We start from the raw sequence: 15,490 nt of genomic DNA, 5'->3' as shown, positions 1-15,490 counted from the left end.
GAGTGGAGTCTCTGTTTCTCCCAGTCCTGTTGAAGTCCTGCAATCAAATCCCGCTAGCCTTCAAAGTCTGAATCTCTGGGAATTCCTCCTCCCGTTACCTGACCCCCAGGTTGGGAATCCTGATGTTGGGCTCAGAACCTTCACTGCAGTGGGTGGGCTTCTGTGGTATAATTGTTCTCTAGGTTATGAGTCACCCACCCAGCGGTTATGGGATTTGATTATACTGTGATTGCATCTCTCCTACCATCTCATTGAGGCTTCTCCTTTGTCTTTGGATGTGGGGTATCATTTTTGGTGAGTTCCAGTGTCTTCCTATCGATGATTGTTCAGCAGTTAGTTGTGATTCTGATGCTCTCGCAAGAGGGAGTGAGCGCACATCCTTCTGGTCCGCCATCTGGAGCCAATCTCCTCTCCATATACCTGGAGCCGCCAGATGCTGGAAGAGGCAAGGAAAGATCGTCCTTCAAGACCTTTTGGCGGGAGAAAATCCCTGGTGACACACTGATTTTGGATTTCTGGCCTCCAGAACTGCACCCACAGTGAGTTGTTCTACAGCGGAGAAAACCTCGATTCAGGGAACCTGAATATTTTATAATGGAAAAAAAGTATGCCTGCCTTTGCCCTGGAAAGAAATATTTTCTTCCTGTTTACTTGTTTCTTTGGATGACTGGTTGGTGGACATTGTGAATTGCACCATGTTGGTTCTGAATATCTTTGTATTCCTGTAAATATTGTTGAGATTTGTTCTGGAATACAGTTAAATTACTTGAGAACAGTTTGTTCCCTCTGGATCTTGTTTTTAAGATTTGTTGGTGGAATCAGTACAGTGTTTAGTTTAGGTCTAATTATTCCCCACTATTGAGGTAAGACTACCCAATGAGTAATCTACCTCAAACCCCACAAATTATAAGGTTTATCCATTCTGGTTAGAAGTATAGACTTGTCCTGGTCTTGTGTAAGTTTTGGACACTCTTCTCTTTAATCCTCTAGTGGTTCTTTCCCTGCCAGGAATAATTTCCTCACATGCCTACACTGATCAATACTCTGCTAAATACTCAGAGGGACTCTCTGCGAATCTCTGCTGTTCTCATTTTGTGCAGCTGTCTCCTCTCTGGCACACTGTCTTGCAAACTCTACCTGCCTTGGGTCTTCTTTTGGACTCTCATTTCTATCTCCTCAATTCAGGCCATTCACTGGGTTGTGCCTGGATACACACATTTTGTGATATGTGTTGGAAATTTTCTCAAAGTAGTAAGTCAGAGCACTTGTAGGGCTCACATCATTTACTTCTCATAATTCAGGTATCACCATGCTTCATTGCCTGAGGCCCAATGTTTTGAAACTGTTGTTTAATATATTTATATATGTTTTGTGGGTTGTTTTTTTTTGTTTGTTTTGCTTGTTACAGCTAAGAGTGTAAATTCGTTCCCTGTGATTCCATCTCTGCTGGAAGCAGAAGTTCCAAATTAGTGTCTTAAAGAAAAAGTATGTCATGGAGAGAAGAAGAGGTGGTAAGTGCTGGCTGTGCTAGAATAATAGAAATGCTTGTTACTAGAATTCTGTTAATTATGGTTTTGGAATGGTATTTTTGCCTATAGTATCCAGCTTGATAAAATAAAAAGAATATGGCTTTACAGTTAGTGAGTTGAATTCCAGCTCTGTCACTTACCAGCTGCATGACTTTGAACAAGTTACTTAGTCCTCCTGAGCCCTGGTTTCTTGATCAATGTATGAAAAAGGAGAAATATGACTATCTGACTCATGGTTCTATTGTAAGGATTAGATGAGAGAATATATACAAATTATCTGCTACAGTGTTTGGCACAAGGTAGACCCTAAACAAATGTTTATTCCTTTCTTTATTCACCTCTCTTATTCCCCATTCTCCTCATTTTTTTCTACAAAATAATTGAACAATTATTTTTTTCTATCACGGTTTTAAATAGTCTGGAAGAAGAGCAAAAGCTTTCATTATAAATTTCTTTAAGATATGAGACAGAGAGTTTTTGTTCCTTTCTTCCTTTATTTCTTCATACATCAAACATCCACTATATAAATGTACTGCAAACTATGGAATAAAAATATGCATGGCAGAGTCCTTGCTCTCTAAGAGCTCACAGACCAGCAAGTGAGGTGGGCTAGTAACCCACAATGCGATAAGATGGCACTACAGAAACACTATTTCTATTTGCGGCTTGCTGGATGACAGATAAAAGCACCATGTCTGTATTCAGTCTGTCTTTAGCTTCTTTTGTTGTTTACTTCTGCAATATCTGATTTATTTTAAAGCTCAGGCTCTGGTCCAGCTGATTCTGTCATTGCAGAAACTACTTGATTCTTCCTATTTAGTGTGTTCAAAAGTCACTTTGTGGTAGACGGTATCCTTAATGAGCTGACAAAGCTGGGGCCAGAGTTCCTTGGGTCATGGCACCTCATCTGGGGGACTCATTGCTTTTGGACAAGAAGTGATTACCTAAGGTACTGACTTTAGGAAAAGATGAAAAGCATCTCTTTATAAGCTTCCCTTGATCTTGACACTGAAGGCTTAGATGGCATTCTCATCAAGCTTTTACTAGCTTGTCACCAACCAATCAATAGGAATTTGGCAGAAAGGAAGACAGAAGGATAAGATTCTTCTCCTTCAGGCAGGGAATTAAATCCAGCAGAGTTAAAGAAGGACATTCCTACAGTGGTAAGAGCATAGGACTGGGAGTGAGGAGACCCAGCTTTCAGTTTAGTCCTTTTACGTAAAATGGCATTAGACAATTACTTTTAAGTTTTAAAATTCTAGGCTCTAACAACTGTGGAAACAATTAAATACTGTAGTGCTACGCCTATCAGTAGGACAGCCCAATAAAGATTTAATATCATTTTTGGGTTTCCCTGGTGGCACAGTGGTTGAGAATCCGCCTGCCAATGCAGGGGACACGGGTTCAAGCCCTGGTCTGGGAGGATCCCACATGCCGCGGAGCAACTGGGCCCGTGAGCCACAACTACTGAGCCTGCGCGTCTGGAGCCTGTGCTCCGCAACAAGAGAGGCCGCGACAGTGAGAGGCCTGTGCACCGCGATGAAGAGTGGCCCCCGCTCACCGCAACTGGAGAAAGCCCTCGCACAGCAACGAAGACCCAACACAGCCAAAAATAAATAAACAAATAAATTAAATTAAAAAAAAAAAAAGTGAGGGCACAATAAAGACATTAAAAAAAAGATTTAATATCATTTTTGTAACTTAAGAAAGGTTTTATTTTTTGCAATGTAGCATTAAATTTGCCTAGACCAAGCAAAATACAATTTTACTTTTGACTAAAGAGAAGTAAAGTAAATACATGTCTTTTTCTTTTAATGTTACTTTAATGGAAATAGAAGGGAAGGTGCCTACAGACCAGAGAAGAAGTTGTACCTTCTGGAGAAACAGATTGACTATCTGTAACCCCATCTGAGTGTGGGTGACTTGGGTTGTGGGTATGTCTCTTTTGGTCTCATATCCTGTCAGGAAATTACCCCACTGGCTGCAGACCCAGGGTTCAGTTAACTCCTCTGTGGTGGATGCAAATGGCAATTTGACCCTGTGTATCTTTGAACTATACTTTTGGATATAAACTCCTTGAGGCAGGAACTAGTCCTTAATACATACCCGTTGAATGAGTGCCAGACACCGCAAACCCACCTTAGTTTCTGATCGGCAGCTTAGAATGATGGCTCAGCATGTGGTCTTTGAAGTTGGATTCCTGCTCTGCCACTAATTAGGTATGCAAGTTGATTAACCTCTCAGAGTTTTAGTTTTCTCATCTGTAAAATGGGAATCACAGTTACCTCGTTAGGTTGGTGTAACGAGTACACGAGATAATACAAGACAGTACCTTCAGTGCCTGACATAGGGCTGAGGAGACATTCATTAAGCCCAAGAAATATACAGAGGATGATAACAATCAATAACTTAATAGTATAGGAAGAACAGGAATTGTTGTTTTGTATCACAGATGAGGAAACTGAGTTTCAATGAACTTAAGTAGCTTGTCTCAGGCCACACAGCTAGGAAGGGGTAAACCAGTGCTACATCTCATGGTTTTAAACCCCTAAGTCAGGCCCGTGCTGTCTCCATAATGAGCTGCTAAAGGTGGATAGAGCTTATGACTTGTTCAGTGGGCCAAACTTGACCTTGGAATATGGGGTAGTCTCCCTGCTGCCTTCCTTCCAGGCATTTCAAGTCAAATGCTATCTGCCTAAAGTTTTCTTTGATAGTAAAATGGAACTGTGTTATATTTCTGAGAGTTTCTATAGCATCCAAGGCTCAGGCACCATCAAGAACTTGATCTTTACACTACAGCTGACATTGTTTCCAAATAGGAGAGACCTTTTACAGAGACCCCTGAAAGTAGCAATTATCTGCTCTTAGAAAAGAGCTGAGAAGTACAGATGTTGACCTTTCGATCCTCACTGGATATAGTCATAAAGCTATTCTTTAAGACTAAAAAAAAAATAGTTAACTTCCATTGAACCAAACATGTTAGATGATTTACATACTTATCTCATTTATCACTACAACATCCCAGAGAGATATAGTATATTATCTCTGTTTTATGATTTTTCCCAAGGTTATATACTATGTAAGGGGGTTAGGATTTGAACCTGTGACTTCTTCAAAGAAGCTCCTTCCAAGCTCCTTCTCTTCGAGTGTACGATACTACCCTGCTCTTAACAAACAAACCAACAAACTAACAAACAGATATTTCATTCACTTCATCAAAATGCAACTCAAAAATTATTCGTTGAGATGTTACTCGATGTCCAGCCCTGTGCTATAGTTCTAAGCATCTTAAAACCTTGTTATGGAGTTTCAATATCTTTATGTTTTAGATTGTGCTATTTTAGGGAAAGTTATAATTTAGGTTGTTCAAAGGTACTGCCTGGCATATCTACTAGGCTTAATAATTATTTTGTGGAGGTGGGAGATAGAAAGATTAAAAAAAAAATTCATGCCAAAGAAAGACCTCCATGTACAAGGTCATTGGCTCTTCATAAATGGTATGGAAAAGAACATGAAATGGTATGTATTTTATTAAGATAACACACTTAGGGTGTAATATCAAGTTCTGAGTCAAAACCTGATACTGTACTTTTAGACGTCCTTGTATCACTATGAAGTAATTTAGGGCTGGAGAAGGGGTGGCTAAATACATCCTGCAGGCCAGATTAAGCCCACAAAGATGTTTAGCCCGCACTTGCTCCCAATGAGAAAAAGCAACAGCATTCAGCCGTGGGTGGATGCTGACTCACCGACTGGGCAGGTGCTCAGAGCCCTGCCCGTGCCAACCAGCTGCAGAGAGACAGGAGAGGCTGGTGTGAACCTGGCCTCCACGACCCCTCTGACTAGTATCCTCCAGGACTTGATGATTCAGTCCTGCCTACCACAGATCCTAGACTGGTCAAGCTCACCCATAGAAACAGGCATGTGAGAATGGCCTGTGGCAGTGGCAGGGAGGGGAGAGTAGCAGAGCTGCTGTAGAGCATGTCTGTCCTGTTTTTGCAGAACTTCAGTTCCCCTAGAATGACCCTTCAGTGTGTCTGTGAGTCCCCAGGGAGGGATTCATGTATGCTTGGACCAGTGTATGCCTGCTGGCTGCCACCCCTCCCAGGAATCTGCTGCCAGTCATTCACCAGGAACCACCAGCTCCATTGTAGCTGAATCAGGAGCCCGCAACGGCCACAGCTGCACCTCGCTTTGCTGCATGATGGGAAAAAATGTTATTATTCCGTTCTGAGTTACACTTTGTTTTTGCTCATGGACCCTTCTCTCCCTATGCCTCAGACAGGACACCTTGGGGGTCAACCCTGAGACAAAGCAGAGCAACAGACATAATACTGGACTCAGAAATGCTGCTTTTCTCTGATGGCCAAAGCTTTGTGCCTGCCTTCCTATTCTGTCAGGGATGAACCCTTTCCTAAGGGACTTGGAGTGCCTCATGCAAAAGGGTCTCTGGAGGGCCCGGCTACCAGCTTGCCAGACATATCCATGTCTGTGTGAATGAACCCTAGTAGTGGGCACAATCTAGATCACAAGGGGACCATCATGCACATGTGTCTGAGTCCATTTGGGCTGCTATAACAGAATACCATAGACTGGGTGCCTCATAAGCAACAGACATTTATTTCTTAGAGTTCTGGAGGTTGGAAAGTCCAACTTCGAGGCACAGGCAGATTTTGGGGAGGGCCCATTTCTGGTTTGTAGATGGCCATCTTCTGTCAGTATCCTCACATGGTGGAAGGGGCAAAGGAACTCTCTAGGGTCTCTTTTATCAAAGCACTAATCCTATTTATGAGGGCTCCACCCTCATGACCTAATCATCTCCCAAAGGCCCCACCTCCTAATACCATCACATTGGGGGTTAGAATTTCAACATATGGATGTGAAGGGGGACACAAATATTTAGTCTATAGCAACAAGTTATTAATGAAAGTGTCAAATCCACCTGTTATTGTCCCTGAGTCAACACAATGTAAATAATTAGAATTCTAAGATTTTGCCTGTAATCAGGGAAAATTATTTTAAAGAAATCTCAAGACTCTGAATATGACATAATATGGGGTGAAAAAATACAAAGGAAAAGAAAAAATGACATAGATAATATGGGAAGAGTAGTTGATAGGATGGAAATATTAAAGGAATTATATTTTTAACCCATTTTAGGCTTAACAGAGGGATTACATTTTTGCAAGAGTCACAGCATGATGCACATGCATTCTGTAAATAAAAATTAACTTTAAATTTAATTTAAAAAAGCAGTGTGGACAATAGAAAACGTTGACATGTTCAACTATAAAAGAAAACCAACTGTAATATGGAATGGAGAAGACTATGTACCTAATTGTATCAGTCTCTTTTAACTTTCATTTTCAAGGTTATCACCCTTCAGTGAAGATAAACACTACTAAAAGCTTGTCAGCTCTTTTTGAGACAGGAAAAAGAATTCATCTCTCTGCCTGTCTCAAGGAGATAGATGTGGACATTGGTGTCCTTCTACAAGGCAGTCGATGAGCCTAAACAAGATGAAGTGGCAGCATGTTGATGGAGTGTATTCAGAGGTGACAAGCAGTCTTGCAGACAGCAGTGTTTTCATCACTATTCTGCAAACAAGACTTTAGAGAGCTCTTACAATAGGAAAAGTGAAAAAAATGCCATGCCAAGGTTAGAAGTTAGGGATACATTGTGCCTTGAGGAGGGCCAGCCAACAGATGAGGACAAGGAGTTTCTTTAGCCTGAAGGAAAAGAAGCACTTTCTTTAAAAAAAAAAAAACTTAAACATTAATTTAGAGCATTCACAGATTGAAATATGCTTCTGACTTTTTTTTTGTAGGTTAGATTCAGAGTTCTCTTAAGAAAAATGTTACAGTTCCTTTGGCAAAGAGTGTATAGGGTAGCTCTTTGAACCATAGAGGTGGTTAGAGCTGTGAAGATTTTAAAATATTCTCTGATCCAATTGCCTCTTTTAAGAGAGCAGGAAGCTGAAGCCCAGAGAGTGTTAATTAACTTACTTGGAGTAACAGGGCAGGGCCAACACTAACACTTTTAGTCTTCTAAGTTTTAGTCTATGCTATACTGAATATACACTATGGCACGCAAAATTACAGGACACGCACGTGTGCGCGTGCGTGTGTGTGTGTGTGTATGTGTAAGAGAGAGAGAGAAATAAAAGTCTGTTCAACTACCATGTGATGACTTTTTTTCATTCTGTTAAGGCTCCCCCTGCTGGGTAATACGTAGGTAGGGCATCATCTCCTGAAAAACACATGGCTGCCATTTCCTCTGTGTCCTAAGTGGAACTCCTCAAGGTACCAATGGTGTTCTGTGGAGAAGAATACTTCTACCCTCCCTTCTCCTCTTTTTTGTCTTAAACTCTTTTGAATTTTTTTTTTTTTTAATGTAAGGTTTTTGGCGTTAGCTGGCATGGGGCATAAAACTGATTTAAATTGCTTCAACTCTATTGTTACTGTTATCTCTACTGCTCAGTGGCCTCTGTCATCTGTACATTGGACAATTGGCAAGAATTAGTAGTAATGTGTGGAACTGGTTGTCGTTGCTGCTTGAGTAGCTTTTATTTTATTTATTTATTTTTTTAAAATTTATTTATTTATTTATTTATTTTTGGCTGTGTTGGGTCTTCGTTTCTGTGCGAGGGTTTTCTCTAGTTGCGGCGAGCGGGGGCCACTCTTCATCGCGGTGCGCGGGCCTCTCACTCTCGCGGCCTCTCTTGTTGCGGAGCACAGGCTCCAGACGCGCAGGCTCAGTGGTTGTGGCTCACGGGCCCAGTTGCTCCGCGGCATGTGGGATCTTCCCAGACCAGGGCTCCAACCCGTGTCCCCTGCATTGGCAGGCAGATTCTCAACCACTGCGCCACCAGCGAAGCCCCGAGTAGCTTTTATTAATTCCATTGGGTGAAAAAGGAAACAAAGGGCTATAGCTGTACATCTTTTCTCTTGAGGAGACTTGGGCCTCTAAGGGGCTCAAGATTGTTGGCAAGAAATCTGTTTTGACAGCCAGCAATTGATATAGGAGTGGGTTAGAGGAAAACTCCTTGCTATTCTCTTCACTTTTTGGCTCCAGTGCTTACTTGCCATGTGACCCTGAGCAAGCTACTTAATCCCTCAAAAACTTAGTTTCCTCATTTGTGGTATGGGAATAATAAGAGTACTTCAAATGTCTGTTTTGAATGATAAAGGAGATAATGCATTAAATCACCTAACACCATGCTGACTCAATAAATATCGTTATTGGTATTGCCTACCATTTCTCTCAGCAGGAGGCAATAGTTAGGACAAAAAGACTGGCAAGGATCAGGGAAATTATTTTATTTCTTCATATATTTGGTGTTGGCAAAGAGGCTGCTGATTATCTAGAATTTTTTTTTTTTTTTTACATTTTAGAGGGCGGTCATGACACAGGCAGTAAAGAGATCAGAACTGGCTTGAGGAATCCAAATTTCGCCAGATTTCACCACTTACCATGAGAAATGAAGTGCAGTTGACATTAGTGCTCAGTTTTTGCTAGCTCAGTATGCCCACTGATGGGTCTGGCCCTTTAATCCCTTACAAAAATTCCTTTCGCCTGTGACTTTTGGAAGTCCTCAGAGGTGTGTCACATGACTTATAAACAAATTTGCTTTCCAGGGGAGTTGTGGGACACTGCATGCCTGTTGGAGTCTTGTTTATTTCTGTAGGGCATCCTGGCATCAAAGGTGTTTGCTACAGCTTCCTCTGTATGCTTCTGCCTTTAGGGACCCTCAAAATTGCTTAAGTCTAGGGACTGTGCTGAACAGCAGAGGAAATAACCCTCTTCATTTCACCCATCTTTGCCTCCTGGTTCCCCTTGAAGAAAGCTCTTCTTCATAATCCCTATTACCCCTGTGCAAAACAAGTTATTTAGAAAGATAGTCAAAGGGCTTGAAAGTAGAATAGGCTCAGCAAAAACCCTCTCCCTTCACAACACATACACACACACACGGACACACACATACACACACAGAAACACACATTTAGGCATCCTTGATATTTTTCATCTGTTTAGAGTTATAGGTCTTAAAAGACAACTTGGTAGTGGTTACATAAGCACAGGGTACTGCCCTCAGATTCAAGTAAATCGTCACATTATTTATGATTCTTGGATGACACAATTCTATTTAAACTGTAGGACCAATGTACTGATATTCTGCCTTGGAAATAATTACGTTTGTTGGTGGTAAAATAAATCTGGGCATGTGCTATTTCAATGTCCACAAAAACCCTTACTCTTGCTCAGATTTTCCCAATGTCTTAGTTATTTAAGAGGGCATCCTAGAAAATAAATCTTTTTTGTATTGTTTCATTATCAGCTCATTTTTCAGATGTCTGTATAAGGCATAACAATTAAGGTATGAGATGTGTTGATAGTGTTAAAAAATCCATTCTCGAATGAAACTGCTATATTGATTGCAGCAGCTTTTATCTGACTGATATGAATATACAGAACAATGAAATTTGTTGCTATATCATTCTCCTGAAAGAACTTAGACTGTTAGCTCAAGGAGTACAAAGCAAACTACCAAACAGAATCATCTAGGAGAATATGACATCTGTGCACATGATATCAACCTTAAATTGGTCAGATTGTGCCCTGAACAAATAGTGTTGCCACTTTGCTCTCCCTTTATTAATGGTGCGTAGATATATTTGTTAGAACCTTCTAAAACCAATTTCTATATTTAACTTTTACAGTCTGTTGGGCATAATGACTTATTTTTACATTCCTCCTTTGTTTTCATTGGTTTTATTTTATTTATTATTATTATTTTTTAATTTAATTAAATTATTTATTTATTTATTTATTTTTGGCTGCCGTGGGTCTTTGTTGCTGCGCGCGGGCTTTCCCTAGTTGCAGCGAACTGGGGTTACTCTCCGTTGCGGTGCGCGGGCTTCTCATTGATGTGGCTTCTCTTGTTGCAGAGCATGGGCTCTAGGTGCGCGGGCATCAGTAGCTGTGGCTCGCGGGCTCTAGAATGCAATCTCAGTAGTTGTGGCGCACGGGCTTAGTTACTCTGCGGCATGTGGGATCTTCCTGGCCAGGGCTTGAACCCGTGTCCCCTGCATTGGCAGGCAGATTCCTAACCACTGCGCCACCAGGGAAACCCCTCATTGATTTTAAAATTAGGGTCAGAATGTTTTAGCTAACAATAATTTTATTTATTTTTATTTTGTGTCATCTTTCTAAAAAGTAAAGTTTATTGAAATATTATTCATTCTACAATAAAATACAACTTTAAGCATACAGTTTGTTGAGTTTTGACAAATTTATACACTCATATAGCCACCACCACAATCAAGACATAGAACTTTTCTATTATCCCAAAAATTGCCATCAAAGTCCCATCATGATCCCATCACTGTCAATTCATTTTTCTTTTTTCAGTAATAGCCTCTTTCTGTTTTGAAAAATGGGAGGGGGTATATATGATTCTAGGTATACTAATCAGATTTTTTCAATAAATGTGAAACCTTAGTTACAGAAAATGCTGAAATTGGTTTGAACAAATTTGTTTCAAGAGAGGGTGCTCTGGTGACTCTTGGAACTCCCTGGGATCTGATTGTTCAGCATGCCCAGCAATTATGTGAACTACTGCAGATATTTCTAATAAATTCTCTTTTTGTGTAAGCAAGTCTGATTTAGTGAACTAACAGCAGGCATTATTTAAGTGAACTAGCAATTCTCTTGATAGAAATAGGAACAAAATAGGCAACGAATGAATTTGTATGTTGGAAATTCTGCTTTGGTTTTTGGTTATCTACTACATTTGTGTTTATCACCATGAGGGTATGTGAGAATGTGTACCTGTGTGAGGATACATATTTAGCATAGGTCAGAAGTGAGAATTTGAAGATAGGAAAGGGTGATAGTGAGAAGATCAGCATGTATGTGAACCCTTTAGATTCTCTATATATTGTGAGCCTAGAAATATGGCTTAGAAAGTGTAGTTTGAAAGAATATGAATTATAGAGTTGTGGAAGCAGAATAATATAAATCCCTTCTTTGAAGAATAAAAGTAAGTTAGATATGTGAGTTTTGCTTTAAAAAGGAAATCAGCCTTAATGAAAGAGAAATTGTGAGGCAAATGAAACCTAAAATACTCTTTGTTGATTCAAGCACTATGTTGTTAATTGCTTCTCTTTGATGATAAAAAAAAACAATCCGAACAGAATCCGTAAGCCCATGGACCTAAACAAAAAACTTGCCTTCTAACAGATCTGGTTGAGACAACCTCTCCAGTAAGATGAAAACTTGCTTCTGCTCAACAGTAATAGGCAAATTCCTGGGATGTGTTTCCATTTATTGTCAACCCCCCCCCCCCACAGACTCTCCTGCTCTCATACTGTTTTATTAGCCAACTAGAATGTCAACCTTTTTGTTGTCAAAATCATGAAACTTATTTGAAAAATTATGAGGGAACAGAAAGTATAACTAGCATAGAAGAGAAATGATGACTCAGAAATAGTACTTAGCTTTCTTCAGACATAACCAAATTTAAAATTAATTTAAGCTAAGTTTTTGGTTTTACCATTTTTACAAATTTGGAGTAGTTTTCTTTTGGTTTAAAATGATGATCCTTTTATTTCACTGTCTTCCTTTTGCTCAAGATGAAAAACAAATGAGAGTGCTTCTGATCATTTCTAAACCTAATAGCAATTTGGACCTTTATTTATACTTCTACCATATATAATCCCTGCCCCTCTATGGCAGGGAATGAAGCTACTTCTTCCCACCAGATGAAAGGAAGTTGAAGGGAGGACCCTAGAGCAGAACTCAGAGACTCATTATAAGCCACTGTTTGTTTCGTTAATAATAAAATCATTAATATATTTTTCATATGATACGTAATAAATTATAAAGTCATTTCTATTCTGTCATCACTGCTGAGATTTCATGAACAATAGATTTGCAATTGATACTCCAAGGACCAGAGGAATCTTGGAGTTGGAATATCAATTTCATTTTAAACCACAGTCATTAGTTGCCTGCCTATTGTTTGAAAATATCTAGCATATAATTATTTAAGGATTTAAAAAACATCATCAGATAATTGAAGTAAGGTTGTATAAGTGCCAGTATCAATAACTTTTAACTACTTTCTTTTCTAGACTAGCATACTCCAATTATAAATAAAAAGAACCTGAGATATTTAGGTTCTTTCATTACAATGGAGAGGAGAATAATAATTCTCAAAAGTGTTTTGTGATAAGGTGGTACTGCTACTTGAGCCCTGCCATCAATCTAAAGCCAAGAGATACACCTCTATGAAGTGTCAAATCACTGGCTCCAAACCAAACTCTATCAAATATTCCCCATGCAATCAGCTGTCGCCCTCGGTAACTAGTAGGAGACAATGCCCTACTTTCACTTTATTCCTGCTTGAGAGCTCCATCTCGAGAGGCTGGCTAAGACCAAGGACAAAACAGGGAGTCTGGCTTACATAAAATAAAGAGATAAAATTCCTGCTTTGTTTCCTCCCCTTCTTCACCCCCACCTCATCCTCTAGCACATCCTTATTCCTCCTCCAGGGCAATGAAGTTTGGTAGAAGGAGATCTCACCTTAGTGTCCTATTTTACTTCACTGAGCCTTATTATCATCTTGGCACCATTAATTGGGTCATTCAGAGGTTTTATCTCCTTAGAGAGAGGAGTGAGACTACACAGGCAGCTCTTCTCTTGAGAATTCTAATTAAACTCACTATGATATCTTGAACCATCTTTCTATGTGGTTGTTGGGTGTGACCATAACCGCTGATCTGTACTTTCCGTGCTTGGTATAGTTCCTGCCTAATTTTTTCAAGAGGGTTAATCTCAATTCTTTACACATGTTATTTCCTCTTAAACAAACAGAGCAATTCATAGTAACGGTTTACGGGTAGATGTGCTTAACACATGAAACAGGACATCTGTATATATTGAAAGAGGAAAAGACCCCATATTTTATAACTAGATGCCCACCCATATATCTTAACCATGATCGCCATTATTTTTTCATTTGTAAAGAGACCAACTATCCTATGAAGTTATCTTCACTAAAGTTTGAAAATAAGTAAGCAAGAAGAGGGGTATGCACTGTTGTTTGATGGTTTTTATGTAGTATCTCCTAGATTAACAAACTAGATAAATTGTCAAGGTCCCTTTCACCTAAAAAGGATGTTGCTACTTTCTGATTTTAAACAAGAAAGAAAGCAAAATCCTAGCACTGCTTCAAAGAAGGTTTTCATCTAATTTTATGAGACTCAGTTACTTTAATTTTTTTGGTAGCCTGAGGTTTCACAAAGGGAAACATTAAGTGGATAATTTTCTATATGTCATTAAAAGACATTTGAGAAGTTGTAATATAAAACAGATCAAGAGATAACAGGAGGACAAAAAGTAAACGGGAAGGCACTGTAGGGAAAAGAAAAAGATGGGTAGGAACTTACATCCTATTTTCAGTGAATACCGTGGTTCCAAAGATGATTATATGTCATCTTTCAAAGATGATTACATTTCTCTAATAGGGGCTTCAGAGGTCCTTCTGAGTGCAATACAGGGCAATTTATTCTGATGAACAAGAAAGAATAAAGCATAAAAATTGCTGTTATTCAATCATTTGGGAGAGAAGGCCATAGTTTCAATTTGTTCATTTCTTGATGGAATATTATACATCTGATTTAACATTAACACTTGAAAATTTTGGGTATCGATATAATTTTCCTCTTTTGGCACCTATCATTCTCTCTTCATAACTTCCATGCTTTAATTCTTTTTAAACTTCCCACCTTCCCTTATTTATGTGTTGACTTCATTTCTGAAATAAAATGAGATTTGTCTGAAACAGCTTTAACATTATCTTTTAACTTTTGTAAGAGTCTGGCACTGAATTTAACGTTTAGATACTTTTGGAAGAACATTTTGGATGTTATTATAGAGTGTTGGGAAGACGTTATTCCTCCTATGCCCCCTCCCATCCCAACCCATTTCTCCCTGACTTGATTGCTAATATCTGAAAGTTTATCCTATGAATTTGCTTCCTTTGGTATTAAAGTACAGACACTCCTGAGAAAAGCCAGTCACTCACACTTTATTGTGAATGAGGCTCAGGGGTTGAGGTTTGTTTTCTTTCAGTTTTATTGAAATATAATTGACTTATAGCATGTCAATTTAAGGTGCACAGCATAATAATTTTACTTACATACATCATAAAATGATTATCACAATAGGTTTAGTGAACATCCATCCTCTCATATAGATATAAAATTAAAGAAATGGAGAAAAATTTTTTCCTTACGATGAGAGACTTAGGATTTATTTTCTTAACAGCTTTCATACATAACATAACAGCAGTGTTAATTATATTTGTACATTACATTCCTAGAACTTATTTATCTTGTAACTGGAATTTTATACCTTTTGACCACCAATTTCATCCAATCTCCCTCCCTCCACTCCCCTGCTCTGGTAACCACAAACATAATCTCTATTTCTGTGAGTTTGTTTTTGAAGTGTAATTGACCTATAACAAATAATATGTTAGTTCCTGTTATATAACAGTGATTTGATATTTCTATACATTTCAAAATGATCACCATGATAAGTCTGGTTACCATCTGTCACCATATAAAGATATTACTTAACTATTGACTATATTGCCCACTCTGTACATTTTATACTCATGGCTCATTTATTTTGCAGCTGGAAGTTTGTACTTCAGTCTCCTTCACCCATCTTTCTCCTCCTCCCACCCCACCTTCTGGCAACCACCTGTTTGTTCTCTGTATCTATGGCTCTATTTCTGTTCTGTTATGTTTGTTCATTTGTCTTGTTCTTTAGATTCCACATATAAGTGAAATCATACAGTATTTGTCTTTTTCTATCTGACTTATTTCACTTAGTGTAACACTCTCTAGATCCAATCATGTTGTCACAAATGGCAAGATTTCATTCTCTGT

Source organism: Eubalaena glacialis, chromosome 1 (assembly GCF_028564815.1).
Source record: "Eubalaena glacialis isolate mEubGla1 chromosome 1, mEubGla1.1.hap2.+ XY, whole genome shotgun sequence".
NCBI classification, from domain to species: Eukaryota; Metazoa; Chordata; class Mammalia; order Artiodactyla; family Balaenidae; genus Eubalaena; species Eubalaena glacialis.
This window is presented reverse-complemented; position numbering follows the sequence as displayed.